Here is a 16,383-nt window from a genome sequence, read left to right as displayed (position 1 = left end):
CCTCCCCCGCCCCCGGCCTCCCTCGCTCCGGGTCTCCCCGCCCCCAGCCTCCTGCCCTGGGCCTCCCCCGCCCCCGGCCTCCCCCGGCCTCCCCCGCCCCGGTCCTCCCCGCCCCCAGCCTCCTGCCCTGGGCCTCCCCCGCCCCCGGCCTCCCTCGCCCCGGGCCTCCCCGCCTCCAGCCTCCTGCCCTGGGCCTCCCCCGCCCCCGGCCTCCCCCGCCCCCGGCCTCCCCCGCCCCGGGCCTCCCCGCCCCCAGCCTCCTGCCCTGGGCCTCCCCCGCCCCCGGCCTCCCTCGCCCGGGCCAGAGCCGCCCCGCCCGCCCCGCCCCCCCACCTCCTCCCGCCGCCTGCTGCCTCCTGCGGCCGCGCCGGGTCCTTGGGCCTCGGGGCCCGGATCCCTTAGGTATTTGAGGTGCGGCCAGTCTGCGGAGTCTGTTAACAGGGACCCAGAAGGGTAAGTTATCTTCAGACGCTCGCGCACGCAGGGCACAGTTTTCTTCTCCCACCTTGGGTAGGAACAGCCCAGGTGAGCTTGTATTGAAGTAGTAAGATTGTTTGACAGCGAACCCGAGGCCCTCGGCTCTGCGACCGGCTTTCTCGGCCGTCCTCTCCGGAGGCGCCAGGCCTGGGGGGGCCCGACGGGGGGGGGGGGAGCAGGCCTGGGGAGGAGCCCCCGACGGTGGGGGGCAGGCCTGGGGGGGCCCGACGGTGGGGGGAGCAGGCCTGGGGGACCCGACGGGAGGGGAGCAGGCCTGGGGAGGAGCCCCCGACGGTGGGGGGGCAGGCCTGGGGGTCCCGACGGTGTGGGGGAGCAGGCCTGGGGGGGAACCCCCGACGGTGTGGGGGGAGCAGGCCTGGGGAGGAGCTCTCGACGGTGGAGGGGGGCGAGCAGGCCTGGGGAGGAGCCCCCGACGGCGGGGGGCAGGCCTGGGGGGGAGCCCCCGACGGTGGGGGGGAGCAGGCCTGGGGGGCCCGACGGGAGGGGAGCAGGTCTGGGGGGAGCCCCCGACGGTGGGGGGGCAGGCCTGGGGGTCCCGACGGTGGGGGGGGAGCAGGCCTGGAAGGGAGCCCCCGACGGTGAGGGGGGTAGCAGGCCTGGGGGGGAGCTCTCGACGGTGGGGGGGAGAGCAGGCCTGGGGGGGAGCCCCCGACGGTGGGGGGGGGTGCGCAGGGGCCGTGGGTCTGTCCGGCCTGTGCGCGGAGCTCCCGGCCGGGGCCTGGGGCGCCAGCAGCCGCGACGCGCTGCCCCCCACACTGAGGCGGCGCCGGCACCTCCGCGGGGCGGCCTCATCGCGGCCTCACCGTCACCCGCACTGGCTTCTCGCCCGGAGCCTCTGCTGGGCCCCGACACTGCGGACGTGCGCCCCCAGGCCCCCCGCGCTGCTCCGGCCCGGAGTCGGGTGACCCCCGTGACCTCGGGGGCCTCGGAGGTCACCCAGCTGCTTCTCCCCATGACCCCGTGGGCCTCGGAGGTCACCCAGCTGACCCCCGTGACCTCGGGGGCCTCGGAGGTCACCCAGCTGACCCCCGTGACCTTGGGGGCCTCCGAGGTCACCCAGCGGCCCCCCCGTGACCCCGGGGGCCTCGAGGTCACCCAGCTGGGTCACCCAGCTGCTGCGGCCCGGAGTCTGGGTGCCCCCCGCCCCCGGCAGGCCCAGGCGGGGCGGCAGGTCACCGGGCGGCGGGCCCGGGGCAAGGACACGGCTCCCCTGCGGCCTCAGGAGCAGCGGGTGCACGGGTCACGGAGCCGCCCCCCACGTGCCCTGCCCCCGGGACTAGTTACCTGCTCAAAATGCAGGCTTGTAATCCGCGCTCGCTGACATGGTCTCATCTTTTATTTCTAAAGTCTTGCTGTCCCAATAACAAATACTGAACATAGGTTTCTGAACACTATGGAAACAATTCTAGGACAAGAATATGTGCCCAAGAATCACTTCTTGAAGTAAAATGAAAACAATTTGTCTTTGGGATCTCTAGCTCACTTTGTAAACTACTGAGCAAGAGAGTAAGGTACTATAGTAAGCAGGATTCATTAATACAATAATAGATGGGACATTTCTGTTCCTTCCTATTCTATATTCCTTCTAGTTCACCGTTAAATCTTCCCATTTTAAACACCACTGATGTTACAGTCTATGTATGTTTAATACTTTACTCTGCTTGAAGGGTTTAAAGGAAGTCTACATTTTAAGAACTCTGATATATATAAGCATTATGCTCCAGGTACTCATACTTTACCAGTGTAGCACCAAAGAATAGAAATTGCAAGTTTAAGCCCAATTGGATATCCCACTAGACAGGCTTGACTGTGCAGATGCCGGTTTTTATGTGGCTGTGGTAGAGTTCTCAGGTGGCCCCAAGATTCCCATCCCTATATACTTGCGCTTTATACACACTCTCGCCTTGAGTGTGCGTGAGACTGTGCTTGCCAGGAAAGTCACTCCACAATTACTTTATGTTATAGAAGACCTAGAATCAGCCAACGTAAAGAGGTTTTCCTACTGGCCTTGAAGACACACACTGCCTGTTTGGGAGGGCCAGCCTAGCAGGGGGACTGGGGAAGTATTCCCTTCTGCTGCTGAGAGCAACGCCTGGCGGAGAGCCAACGGGAAAAAAAAGCTACACACCAAAAAGCAAAATGATGGAAGCTCAGTTCTCCAACCAAAAGGGACTAAAATCCACCAATAACCAGGAAGCTTGGAAGGGGACCCTGAGCCTCCAGTGAGGTGTCAGCTCTGGCCAACACTGATTTTAGTTCTGTGAGACCTACATTGGACCTGAATTAGACTTAGGGAACTGTGAGATAATAATTTTGTGTTCTTGTAAGACACCAAATTTGTGGTGTCTTGCTCTACAGCGATAGAAAACTGCTACAGTGCCCATTAGGAAAAAGGAAATACATACAAAAATTAGAATGATCCTTATGATGTCGTATATCTTTTCCCATGCGATGTCTCTATTGCTTATTTATTCATTCAATCGTTCATCCATCTACTTATTCAATAAATACTTTTAGGTATGTTATGCTTTAGGCATTCTCTGAACCATATAGGCTCTTCATGAAACTTTGAATTCAAAACACAAACGTTTAATTGGGTGCCAACATTTTTGTAAAGGTTTCCTCCACTATTCCAACCTGCCTTGAACTCTGTTCTCCATGTTCTCATTGCAATGATTTTCTATAACAAATTATTTTTCTCTTGATGGTATTCTCTGCTATATTTCCCCTGGTGAGATCATTCCTTAAATATTTATTCTCTAAACAATCTATCCTCACACATATAAATTGCAAAGAAAGTCAAATGGATTATTGGATAGGATAATTTCCTTCAGTCATAGGCAATTTAATACATACTTTCCCTCTATCACTATCTCATTGGGTGATACCATGGAGCACCAAGATATTTGGTCTTTGAGGTTCTTATTGATTTATGCCTGCAAATGAAAGATAGATGTAGCAGCAATAATATATACCATTCATGTGACACCTTTATAAACTAGTCTATTTGTTTTAGAATTTTTAGCCACAAATTCATGGTGAAAGACTTTGTGCCATCCTTCCTGAATATATTTTTACCGGTATTTTGGTAATGTGTCTTATCTTAAAAGGTTGCACTTACACTGTATCATTAGGCACTTCTTGGAAGTCTGGTATATGGCATTGGATAAAAATGACAAAAATGATTGAATATATAAAATATATTAAAAGCCTCAAAAGGCAAATTATAATGTCTTAGATGGCACAAAGATACACTTTCTATCAGTTACAACTGCCCCTTATCTGTAAAAGTAAATTACTCTTTAGACATAATTTAAAAAATTAGCCTCCAGATTATTACAACATTTGTACTGGCTGCGAATAAAACTAAATTTTTCTAGGTGGTTTCAAGCTTAAAGTAGTCCTTTTTATTTCTGGTGTTCCTCATTGCCGCAAACAAAGATCAGGCTCTAGTTAGTTTGCTAGTTAGTTTGCGACTGAAACACAGATTCAAGGGCAAGTAGTTTAGGAGCCAGATGATCCCAGGGAAGACTAGCAGGGGAGTAGGAAAGGAAAAAGAACTAACAAAGCACATTACAACTAGGCCCACTGTGGATAACTAGAACTTACAGCGCTGCGGCTCTCTGCTCTAGAATAAGCGGCCCCCCGAGGGGGGAAGGAGCTGGGGATAATACCCGCCGGCGCCCTCACTTTGCTCGGGGCCCTCCGGGGGGGGATCAGGCCCGGGGTGGGGGGGGGGGGCGGCGGGCAGAGCGGCTCTGCGGCAGGTGCTCAGGCGAAGGGTAAAGCTTCTGGCTCCGGAGGCTGGGCCGCCCGTACTGGAGAGAAAGCCCATGCCCTTTAGGGCGGCCTGCCCTGTGTTAGGCAAGAATGAAGTCATTTTAAACATATTGTTTATGGAGATAAGTTAGGCCTCATCCTATGTGTTTCTTCAATGACCTTTCAGGATAAGCATTGTATTTCCTCTCGTTACAAATGAGGAGGGGGCTTGTGTGTGTGTGTGTGTGTGTGTGTGTGTCTTAAAGGTTTTTGTAGGTACTCATGAGAGACACACAGAGACACAGAGAGAGGCAGAGACACAGGCAGAGGGAGAAGCAGGCTCCATGAGGGAGCCTGATGCGGGACTCGATCCTGGGTCTCCAAGATCACGCCCTGGGTCGCCGAGGGCAGGTGCTTAACGGCTGAGCCACTCAGGCATCCCCGGGCTTGAAAATGTGAAATAAATTCCCCCACTCATTCACTTTATAAAACCCGTCTCTGACATGTAGCCTATCAGCCTCCCAAATCCCACATCTTTTCACACACTTAACATTTGCTTCTTGGATATTTTTAAAAAAATTAAACTCTAAAAAAGTGAAAAGAAAAGAAAAAGAAAACGTTTCTAGCCTATTCAGATTTCACTGTTTTTCCAAAAAGAGTCCATTTGATCCCATGTTCATTTTTTTCCAGGATCTCATCTGATACCACATTACATTGAGTCATCATGTCTCCTCAGCCTGCTCTTACAGATGCTCAAATTCTCCTCTTTTTGATGACTTTGACAGTTTTGAGGAGCACTGGTTAGGTATTTTATAGAATGTCCCTAAGTTTGGGTTTGTCCAATCTTTATCTTGTGGTTAGAATGCTTTTGAGAGGAAGACCATGGAGGTGAAGTGCCATTCTCATCACATCATTTCAAGGCTGCATGCTACCGACATGACTTACGATGTAGAGCCTTGCTCACTTACCCAGGGTGATATCAGCCATGTTTGTCCATTGTCGAGTCACCCACCACCACCACCACTACCAGCTTCCATGTTTTACTGTTTGAAAGCAACTCAATAGGCACAGTCCACAAGCAAGGTGGGCAAGAGAGTTGGAAGGGGGATTATCTACATAAATTATTTGGAATTCTTCTTTATAGGAGATCTCAGAGGTCAATTTTACCATGTGTCTAAAAACTTCAGTCAAAAATTGGGGGATATATCTTTATATTAGATTTATCTGTAACACACTAAGACTCCTATCATAAATTTTGTTTGGGCCACTTGTTTCCCTGGCAAGATGAAGAAGAGGTCTCTTTAGTAGATGCAGTTATAATGTGACCATTTTTGACACATAGAAGTGGCACTTGCTCTTAGCAGTGTGTGAGACGTGGATTGAACACTGTCCATTGTGAGCTATAAAGGCCACTTTGACCATTCCTTGAAGTTACAAAGAGCATAAAATGCACCTCTGAGTTTTTCAGGCTTATTTTTTTTTTATTTTTATTTTTGCAAAAAACAGTGTCTCAAAAAAATTCTGCATATCCTCACTGATACACACACATTTTATACTTTTTTTAAATAAAAAGAACATTCCCTAAATCTACTTTTAAAAGTTAGCAAACTAGAAAGTTGGAGTGGAAATATACCTACCTGGTAGGTTTTCATTAGACTAAGATCCTTTATTAGAACTTGGAATGGACGCTAGGCTGTTCCTATGGTAACCTACTGAAGCTTTTTTTTCTTTAATGGAAACATCATTTCTGTATATACTACATGTAGCTTCTTGGTCTCTTTTGGATCAAGTCCTTTGATAAGAGAATAAAAGAAATGAACTGAAAGAATGTTCTATAGTCTCTCCCCACTTGTGGTGAAATTATACTTGGGTACTAAATAACAAGAATAAAAAGCCCTTTTCATCTGGGCTGTATTCACCTTGTCATTTTTAATAACACAAGTTCATGTCCAGGTATTTTCATGAGGTTGTATTAGAAACAGGTTACAAGCTCTCCTTTGACAACCTTTGCAGTCTGAAAGCTCTTTGCTCCTTTTGTCCCTTCAAATAAAAATTCCCTTGCTTGACATTTACATTCTATTATAATCTTAGCTCCTCTCCTTATAAAACTTAATGTTCTTCTCTCCTCAGTACAGACCTTCTACTCCATTTGGGCCAGTATCCTCACTGTCCTTGCATATGCTCCATTCTCCATGCCCAGCGGCAGCTTGGTGAAGCCTTCCAGACTCACCCCTGCTCTTAGCAGACCTTTTTCTGAATGGCTCCTAAGGCAAAGGCATCTAAATATATTTTTGTTTCAAACATGATTGTTTTGTATTCTCATCAAGATGGAGTATAGAGATTGTGCCTATTTATTTGTTTATATTTCATCTTATAAAAAGGTGGAAGTAGGCTTGAATAGAATTTTACATTGATATGTAACACGCCCACAGTGAGAAATGAGAGAAAAAAAAACCATCTGCGTAAACAATGGTAATGTTTACAAGAATAAAAGAATCCAATATAAGGCCAATATAAATATTTTTTCCAGAGAATACTCTTAATTTCCCCTGGATGAACCATGTGTTTGGCAGTACAAAAGAAAAGAAAAACCTGTTTCACAGGAGACAACCCATTCTTCCTAATGCTCAGTGCAGTAAGAAATTCTCTTAGGGACACTTATGGAAGGCCTCCACGTCCATGAAACGAATAGCATCTTTATCAACTTCCTTATTCACAAAAAAAGAGTTTGAGTTTTGGGTATATTTTCACATTCGTCTTGGTGACCGTACATTGCTGGGTATACATACAGTGTTCAAGGAACTCTTGATTAACGGAGTTTTTTTTTCTTTAAACCAGTAGGTTCTGGTAACTGACAGGTTGCTCAAAATTTTCACATTGTTCTGAGACATTCTCCAGTAACATTACCTGTTACTTCTCTTCTATAAAATTTAATAACTATGGTAGAATTAAGAACTCAGTAAGATGAAGAGTATTTTAGGAACAGCAAAGCAAGTAATTAGAAGTATGGATTCTGCTTGGCTCCAGGTGAATATAAAAGTAGGCTAGCCAACTCTGTTAATTTAGAAATCACAGACATTGTTCACCTTAGAAGCTAATAAAGTAGCCTTTACTACTAGATAAAGCCAAGATGAAATTATTACCTCATCTACTATAAACTGCTTCAAATGGTAAATTCAAATAATTATTTATATCTTCAGTGAAATTTAGGCATACGTGTGGTCTAAGGGGGAAAAACAGGAGGTCATTTCAAAGGACTTTAACGTTCTTTATATATAGTAGATTCATGCATTCACATTATCAATTTTTTAATATTAAATATACGAAAATGTCGGCAGGAAGATTACTTGAACAAGGAAATAGCTTAGAGTAATAAAGTAATAATAAGACTAAGATGTTAAGTGAAGAAGAATTATACTAAGTCAGGAGAAAAGCACTTGATAAAATGGAGAAAGGAATGAGGTTCAGAAGATTGAAATAGCGCAGAGGAGAAAAGCTCAGCTGGGACTAAATGGTTGAATGCAGTCAGGCTTATGTTGGAAATGTTAGCGGAAAGCTTGGAGTCTGTACTTAACGTGGGCTGCAGAGGAGATAAACAGGTGAGCTAAGGGAACAGACTGATGCTGCTAACATTCTTCATCTAGTAGATTTTTGTGCTAACAGCTTAGCTTTCTCAGTAAGAAAAGTTCTATTGAGGGTGTGAGATAAGAGAAGTAGTGTGTGTGTGGGTGTGTGTGTGTGTGTGTTGGGATTTTATTAAACGAGTAGTATTGTACTTTTTTCTTTCTGAGAGTGTGTGATATTTAACTTTTTAAGGGAAGTCTTAAAAAAATTCTGAGAATCCCTTAATTAAATGAATATAAACTTACCTGAATTTCCCAGAAAGCTCAAAATATTTTAACATTTAACCCTATAGAAATTTAAGGCCTGTAGAGCATAGGATGATATGATACATCATAACTAATTGATTAATAACAGAATAAATATTTCTTTTGTCCTGCTACGTACACTGACGTAACTTTGATATCGTTGTTGATTCCCTAGATGACTTTTATTTTTTTAAAAGATTTTACTTATTTATTTGAGAGAGACAGAGGGAGAGAGAGGGAGAGGGAGACGTAGACTCCCCATTGAGCAGGGAGCCCAACTTGGGGCTCCATCCCAGGTCCCCGAGATCATGATCTGAGCCGAAGGCAGACGCTCAACCGGCTGAGCCACCCAGGAGCCCCCAAAAAAGACTTCTTGAGGACTGTTGTTCCTCTAAGTTTAGTCTGGTATCCCTCCTTGTTGCTTTCTTTATCAGGAATCACAGTAGAAATTTTTATCATTTCAACACCAGGAATAACTGAACCTTTCTGAAGGTGGCTTGTTTTTATATTATTGACACAATGAATCATATAACCAACTTCCTACTGAATAGCTAGAAAGCTCAAAGCCAAACGTGTGTCTTATTTAAAAGAATGTAGAATTTCAGGGAATTAATTGTAAGTACTTTACAGGAAAATAGTAAAATTGCTTTCTAGGTTAACTAGAGCTGCCAATTTTTCCATAGCTTTTGAAAAAAAAATCATGTGACAGATATTAACTGTCGGTATGTAGACATACATAAAATTACACCTAGAGGAAAAGATAAATCTAAGAAATGGCCAATATTAGTGCTCATTTTATAGGAAACCTTAAGAAACAAGTTCACAATCACTGAGTAACTCCTACCAAGGAAAGACGGAGGTTGAACACGATAGATTTGCTATTTGTTTTTATGCCAGGACACACTCTAACCAGGCAAAGTAGACAAAAATCATACCCTACGTTTAAGTTCCTGCAAATTTCAATCGCTTCCAAACTTACTAGATATTCCTTTAATATAAATAATGATGCTCTTCACTAGCTTGCCTGTATCCAGCTCATTTAAACATTTAATGAATAGTACATGCTCCTTCTTTCCTCCCAGGCCATTTCATTTCACTTGCAAATTTACCCTGGTGATTTTAATTCTATTGTGCAAACTTTACTAAAAGGGGACCAAATTAATGTAGAAAGGGCTTCTAAATAATTATAGTACTGATAAAAATGCAAACTGTAAAGTCAATTCATTTTCGTTGGATGAATGTATTCATTACAATCTGTGAGTACATTAGAATGCATTACTAAAATAATTAAGCTTTTTCTAAGAGAGGGTCTGTATTGAGAGAATTTGTTTACTCTCAAAATTTGTTTATTGGCATAGGTTTAGATTCTTCTTAGATACAAGTAGTTACATTTTAGAAGAGGAGACATTTGTCTGAAAGTATGGATAAGACCTAATGATCTCTTCTTTACCTTGGCAGAAAACTAGGTTTTAATAAATGGCCAGCATAAGCTTCCCTAAAGGCTTGCTACCTTGAAAAATGCCTGTGAATCATTTACTACAATAAATTACATGGAATGTTTCCATATGCTTTCTAGCTCTCTCCAAATCAGTGGCACCAGGGAGAAAGAGAAACATTATAAATGCATTTGCTAAAATATGAGTATTTTTCCACCGTTCTATATTTTTGTCTTTAGAAAAAATGAGTACAATATGTATTGGGGCTGAGTTTTCACCTTTTTATTACCAAGGTTTGGGAACCCAAAGGGAAAACATTCACCACTGGATTTTTAAAAATTTTATACTGACACTTGTTATTAAAGAAAAATGGTTATTTTATAAATATTATATTAATCTAATTTGTACTTAATTATAAATATATTTTATATAAACGCTAAATAAAAAATAGTGTCAGATATAATATATGGCCAGTAAGATGAAGGTCTTTTTGCCAATTTTGATATGGGCTCCTTTAAGGTGATGTAAATATCACTTAAAAGCACCTCATTAAAAAAGAATGGTATTTTTACATCAAAAAAGAGAAAGCATAAAGGCAAGCAGTGATTGAAATACATAAACTATTTAAAAGTCTGCACATCAAAATACACTAAAAACAAAATGTCATCAGAAAAAATATCTGGAACAGGTATCACGAAAGGTAATAGTCTCCATAAAATATTTTTATAAGTGGACAAGAGAGACAAGAACTCCTTCAACCACCAACGAAAATGTAAGCAAAAACAAAAGCATAAACCCGACTAGAAGATCTACACAAAGTATTGATGTCAGTTTTTGAACTGCTTAAGTGTACTGATAACATTAGAGATACGATTTAAAATAAGATAAAATGTTTCTCCCATACTAAATTGACAAAGATGAAAAACAGAACAAAGCAAAAATATAATACCCGTTTAGGGTTGTCTACTCCCATCACAATCCTGGGGGCGAGGGCTTGGAAATCAATACAAATGCAATGCACTTACTCTTGATGGGGAGTCAGCGAGATTTAGATTCAAATTGGCTTTACCTCCTAATCATATTACCAATCTCTCAGGGTTCCCATTAGACTCATGAGTAAAATCAGGATAATAATACTAGTACTTCATAGATTGTTGTGGGAATCAAAAGCAGTAATGTATGTACAATATTTATCATAGTGCCTCTTTGTAATTTAGTGATTAGTCCCATTAGACAAGTAAAACCTTAAAAAGGACAATTTGTCACTATATATTAAAAGCCTTATAATGTTGCATAAGTTTTCACTTATCAAATTTACTTCTAGACACTATTTCTAAAGAAGTAAATACGGTGCTCACTAGATTTTAGCTACAAGTTTATTTATGAGCTTCATCTGTAACAATAAAAATTCACTAATGGTACTGTGTATAAATAATAAGGGATTGACTAAATAAATTACAGTGTGTATTCATTAAAATATGCCCTGTTAAGGTTTAAGAAGTTGTTAGCCAATGGATAGCCAAAAAGAAGCTACATTATTTGTTTTTTTTTTTTATTTTTATTTATTTATGATAGTCACAGAGAGAGAGAGAGAGAGGCAGAGACATAGGCAGAGGGAGAAGCAGGCTCCATGCACCGGGAGCCCGACGTGGGATTCGATCCCGGGCCTCCAGGATCGCGCCCTGGGCCAAAGGCAGGCGCCAAACCGCTGCGCCACCCAGGGATCCCCCGTTATTTGGGTTTTAAAGAATATGTCTTAAGTTTGTGAGTGGAGTAGTATGCGGTCAACACTGCAAGTAGAAAGAAAAGGATCAGTGAACTGCAGAGATGGGAAAATGCACAGAGCTTACAGGGAATAGACATAAGATATATGTCTGCAGCACACACACACACAAAAACTGTTACAACATCAAGGGAGGCAATGCTGGGAAGTCAGATGAGGATGAAATTATGTGGGGTTTTGTTTATCTACATAACTAAGGAATACATAATTAAGGAATTTTTATGTTAGTAACATTGGGCAGTGGAGAATTGCTGGAGATTTTAATAAACGTTTAATTATAATGTGGCATATACAGAATGTACGTATGGAATTCCATTTGACGTGTGGAAATAATGAGGTTTTCTGACCACATAGGTGAAAGAAGACACAGGCTACAACAAAGATAGAGGCCCTAGTTAAAGAGTCTTAGTGATAGGAATCAAGATAAATTACTTTCATGCAAATATTAGGATTGGGTGACCAATCAAACTTTAGAAGTGTCTATGTTGGGTTTCAATTTTGGATGCTTATGTGAAAGAAGAAACTGAGCACAGTCTGGAAATATTTGAGTTTGAGATGCCTGTAGAGATTCCCAATAATTAATTGGCAACAGATTCCAGAGTTCAGGAGAGAGGCTGGGGTTGAAGATACAAATCTGAGTCATAAGCATTGTAGGAGACATGGAAATGCTTTCAGGAATCAACTTCATCTTTTCAGAAGTATAGAGAAGACAATCCCATAACTTTTAGTGACATACTTTCTACCAGGAAACCGTAAGGTTTTTTCACTTATAAAAATTTATGTTCAAGTTTTAATCAAATTCCTATTTCTGCCATGCTTTTGAAAGTGTTTTATGATCACCATATTATTTGTTAATGAAAGCATTTCAAGAACAGATAGGAATGGACTTTTTCTAATTTTGTCATTATTCCTTGAGACAGAAGATTCTTATTACTAAGGTTCTAAAAGAATACCTCAAAAAAAAAAGAATACCTAAAGATGATCAAATGTTGAATGTAATAATAATTCTACACTTGGTGCCTTATTTTTAAAGTATTCTTGCTACAAAAACTTCCATGCATTCTTTCATTTATGTGGCTAGTTTTTACTAGGTGCCTACCATATCCCAAGCCCTGCAGATGCTAGGCGTGAAGGGAGAATATGTTGGATATTTGAGTGTTTAAGTGTTTAAGAAAAAGATTTTCAGCAACTACTGAAAAGTAAGTTTCTTCCTGATATCTCCAAGAACATAAAAAAAAAAAAATTACCAAAACTCTTGTGCAAGGAGAAATGGTTAAGAGATAATTGTCACAAGCATAAAGCACCTTCTTTTAGAAATGAAACTGAGTGGAAATGCTAAAAAACAATCTTAACATTTGTTATGGATTTTGTGTAAAAGCAGGAGTGAGAAACTTGAATATTTTTTATGGGTTGGGGCTACTTTTAAAAATTTTAAACTAAATAACCATAAAAATAGATACCACTTCCATGGTAACATAAGAATAAAAATAAAAACAGGGAAGGTAGCTCTGAGAATAAATTCCTAAAATCTGTTCTTTTAAAAAGTAAGTAAAAAATGTAAATATGTCCCTAATTAGGGACCGACTAGGATTAATCATCCAAGAAATATTGAGTTCCATCAAAGTATAAGTTATAATAGGGTTTTATGTGATGGTTTAATTTTTTCACAATACACGTTAAAACAACAGGAAAGGCAATTCATTTCATTAAGCTTAACAATACTATAGGAAGTGCTGTGCATTTACCTTGCCTCTGGCATTAGCCACTGAATGGACGCTTTTTTTTTTTCTCTTATAGAGAAAAGAGAAACAATTGAGAATAGAAATGGAAATATGTAAAGAGAATAATTAATGGCAATAGTGAGTATATGACAGGCTAGTGTTAGTTATTAAACTTTACTAATCTTTAGAGGAAAAAAAATTGGGCAAAAGTCTTTTACTCATTTTACAAATCAAATATTAAAGCTAAAAAATATGAAGTAATTTACCTTAACTGACCCAATTAATCAGGTTAGAGCAATGCTTTAAAATGATACTTTTATTTTAGTCATTTTCTCTATTTTTGTTTAATTATGAAAGTAATACATATTATACAGAAAAATGTGGGGTAAAAAGTATAGTTTCTAATTCGAACTCATTCTTCTCACCAGAAGTAACTATATTCCAGGTAGAGTTCTATTCATTTCTAACAGATTATGTTGCATCTATATAAATATAGACATTAGAGATGCTTTATAGAGAAAAATGTTCACATATATTTTTTATAAATGAGGTCATTCAAAGTAAAATCTATTCTAGATTTTTTCCCTCCTTTTAATTTTCCATGACAATACGTATAGACCTCTTTCCCTCACTGTGGTGGCTATGTACTATTCTATACTATGGATGCACCACAATTTATTTAAACATTCCTGTCTTGGTAAATATTGAATTGGGTCCATTGTTTGTGTTACAGCCAAAAGGTCTCCTGTAAACTGTCTCCTATGCATATCTGCAGACATGAGTAACTATTTATATAGATGGAAAAATACTGGGTTTAATTTCTACCTTGCCATTAAGTTGATAATGTAGGGACATTAGGATATATGCAGGTATGGGTTTTTTACTTATTGTGTGTTCACTTTATTTATGAATCCCTAAGATCGGTGTCTTCACATAATTTTGGTTACGATGACAATAACAGCATTCTATGGCAATGTCTACATAGTACTGAGGTATAAGTTTATTGTTCTAACCATGAATTCTTTCATCTATTTCCTTGATTATTAGTTATTAGTTACCTACCAAATCCCAGGCCCGTGGCCAAGTACTGGAGATGAAGAGAAGAATAAAACATAGTCCCTGCCAACAAGGTTATGGTACAGTGGAATAGTTTATTTCTGGGTATTTGAACACTTATAAATGAATAATTTATAACAATACATAATGTATTTTTTAACAGTATAATGTAATTTTCAACAGTGATGATCCAGGTGTTTTGTGTCATTTAGACAAATACAGGTCTATGACTGGTAATCTTTTTAACATGAACTATGGCAACTTAAAAAATCTATGAGGATAATTCATCTAGGTTGTCATCCTTATCATTACCTATTTTCATTTTCACCTGCATTAGAACCAAAATGATGTCATAAATAATGTGGGTTTTTGGAATTCTGTAGGTCATCATGGAGCAGATGATCGATTAACATTTTTCATAAGCTGTTGAAACACATTCTATTTGTCATTGAAACATTGAAACATTGAAACATTGAAACACACTTCTATTTGTCCACTCAGTATCCATGGTATATAGACCGTGAGGACATTTACACATTAAGTCTAGTAAAATATTCTGTGTTTTTGTGCTAGAGGAATTCAAGTAAAGTATTTCTAGTCAAAGAGACTTAGAGGAAGGGTGTAAAGCCTTTAGGAAATCTTGTTTTTCCTAATAAAGGGACAGTCGTGGCTACTAGAGCTCTTCTCTACCCCGATTTCTTCCTGCCTTGAATGTGGATGTGATGTCTGGAGTTTCAGCAGCCCTCATGTGATCAGCTGATGATAAGAGTTAATTTTAAGTATTGAGGAATAGAAAGAAACTTTTTGTCTTTTGACAAGTCACTGAAGACCTGAAAAATGTCAAGAGTGGACTACCTTCAGATTTCTTACTTCCATTTGTGAAAAAAATTAAACCCTCCACATTTAGTCCTCTAACAATTAAGCTTTTTGCCATTTCCAGTTAAATTCATTGGGATTCTATTGGTTTGGGTAGTAGAGGCCTCTCACATTCATTGTGAATCAGTACAAAAGCTGGACCATTTCTGAATGCTCTGCCATTATTCTCTCTAAATTGCTCCTATTTTCTTTCACAAAGTTATTTTTCTTGCTATAACTTAAAAACATTGATTTAAATATCTTTCTGCTTAAGTTGAGATTTTGGAATACAAATTAGGATTTTAATCTTTCTTTTGTTTGTTGTTTAAGAGGAAAATCTCATTTTTGAATGTTCTCTATTAAATCACAGAGGTTCTATTTGAAGTATGGTGTCAAAACTCAGTAGGGTTATTGCTTTTTCTCTGTAGATTCTTGACACATTCAGCTGCATTACCAGTGCATTGCCAGTATAACCATGATGTTGTGCTACATAGAATAACTTTTACTTTCTTATTTCACTCTAATGAACTAGATTAAGAACTCACTGGTGCGTTTCTCCTCGACTTTTGAGGATAACTTGTCTACAGTGGATTAGCACCTAAAACTCTGTTATGAATTCCTACACATTCCAAATTTTGCCTCTCAAGATGGCCATGACAGCAGGGCTCCTCCACCTGAAGACCCAGAGCTAAGCAGCCTCCACATGAGTCTTCATCTGACATCCATGTGCAGAGCCACTTTCCAACATTTAAAGAGAGCACAAGAATCTTTGTTATAATATGACAGATCTCTGATAATTGGACTGCAACACACAAAAAAAGCTATCCTAGACTTTTAGTCAGCCATCAGTTTTGTTTAAATACTACATTTTTACCTCGTTCAAAGGGTATCTTCAGATACCCAAAGCAAATATATAACAGGTGTGCTTATTTGTGCATTTTAAAATTTTACTGAATCTCAGAAATTCATAGAAAACATGATATACATAAACATTGACAAAATAAATTTAGAATAATCACTAGAAATTTAGAATTAATTTCCCAATGTTGATTGGGAAAACATCGTGATTGTTGAGGGATTATTTTATACTATTTAGTTAGTAGAGCAAAATGTAGCCTTCATTTGCTCATACATGGTAAAATGAGACATGTCTAAAATATTTGGCTATCTTCATTAATTGGGCTCACTGAAAGTGTTGTCCTATTTATTAAATTGTGTGGTGCTTTCTTAAGCTTTCTTAAGATACTTGGGGTAATAAAAGAGCCAAATAAGTTCTTGATTTGAGGGCCCATTAATTTCCTAAGCTAAAACTTTATTGTTATTGGCATGTGAGTCATGTTTTACTGTGATAGTTTTCATAGCAATATTTTCCCCCAAAGATGAAGCTGATAAAAAAAAAAAGAGAG

At 40.3% G+C, this 16,383-nt stretch overlaps 1 protein-coding gene across 5 annotated transcripts in view; it reads right to left on the bottom strand.

Annotated features, from left to right (window-relative positions):
* GALNT13 (polypeptide N-acetylgalactosaminyltransferase 13) overlaps nt 1–16,383 on the bottom strand; it is a 541,363-nt gene that overhangs the window by 20,508 nt on the left and 504,472 nt on the right. The window lies entirely within an intron of this gene.

This window comes from Canis lupus, chromosome 36 (assembly GCF_003254725.2).
Source record: "Canis lupus dingo isolate Sandy chromosome 36, ASM325472v2, whole genome shotgun sequence".
In the NCBI taxonomy this organism is placed as follows: Eukaryota; Metazoa; Chordata; class Mammalia; order Carnivora; family Canidae; genus Canis; species Canis lupus.
Note: the sequence above shows the minus strand (reverse complement) of the source record. Positions and strands in the feature narration are given on the sequence as shown.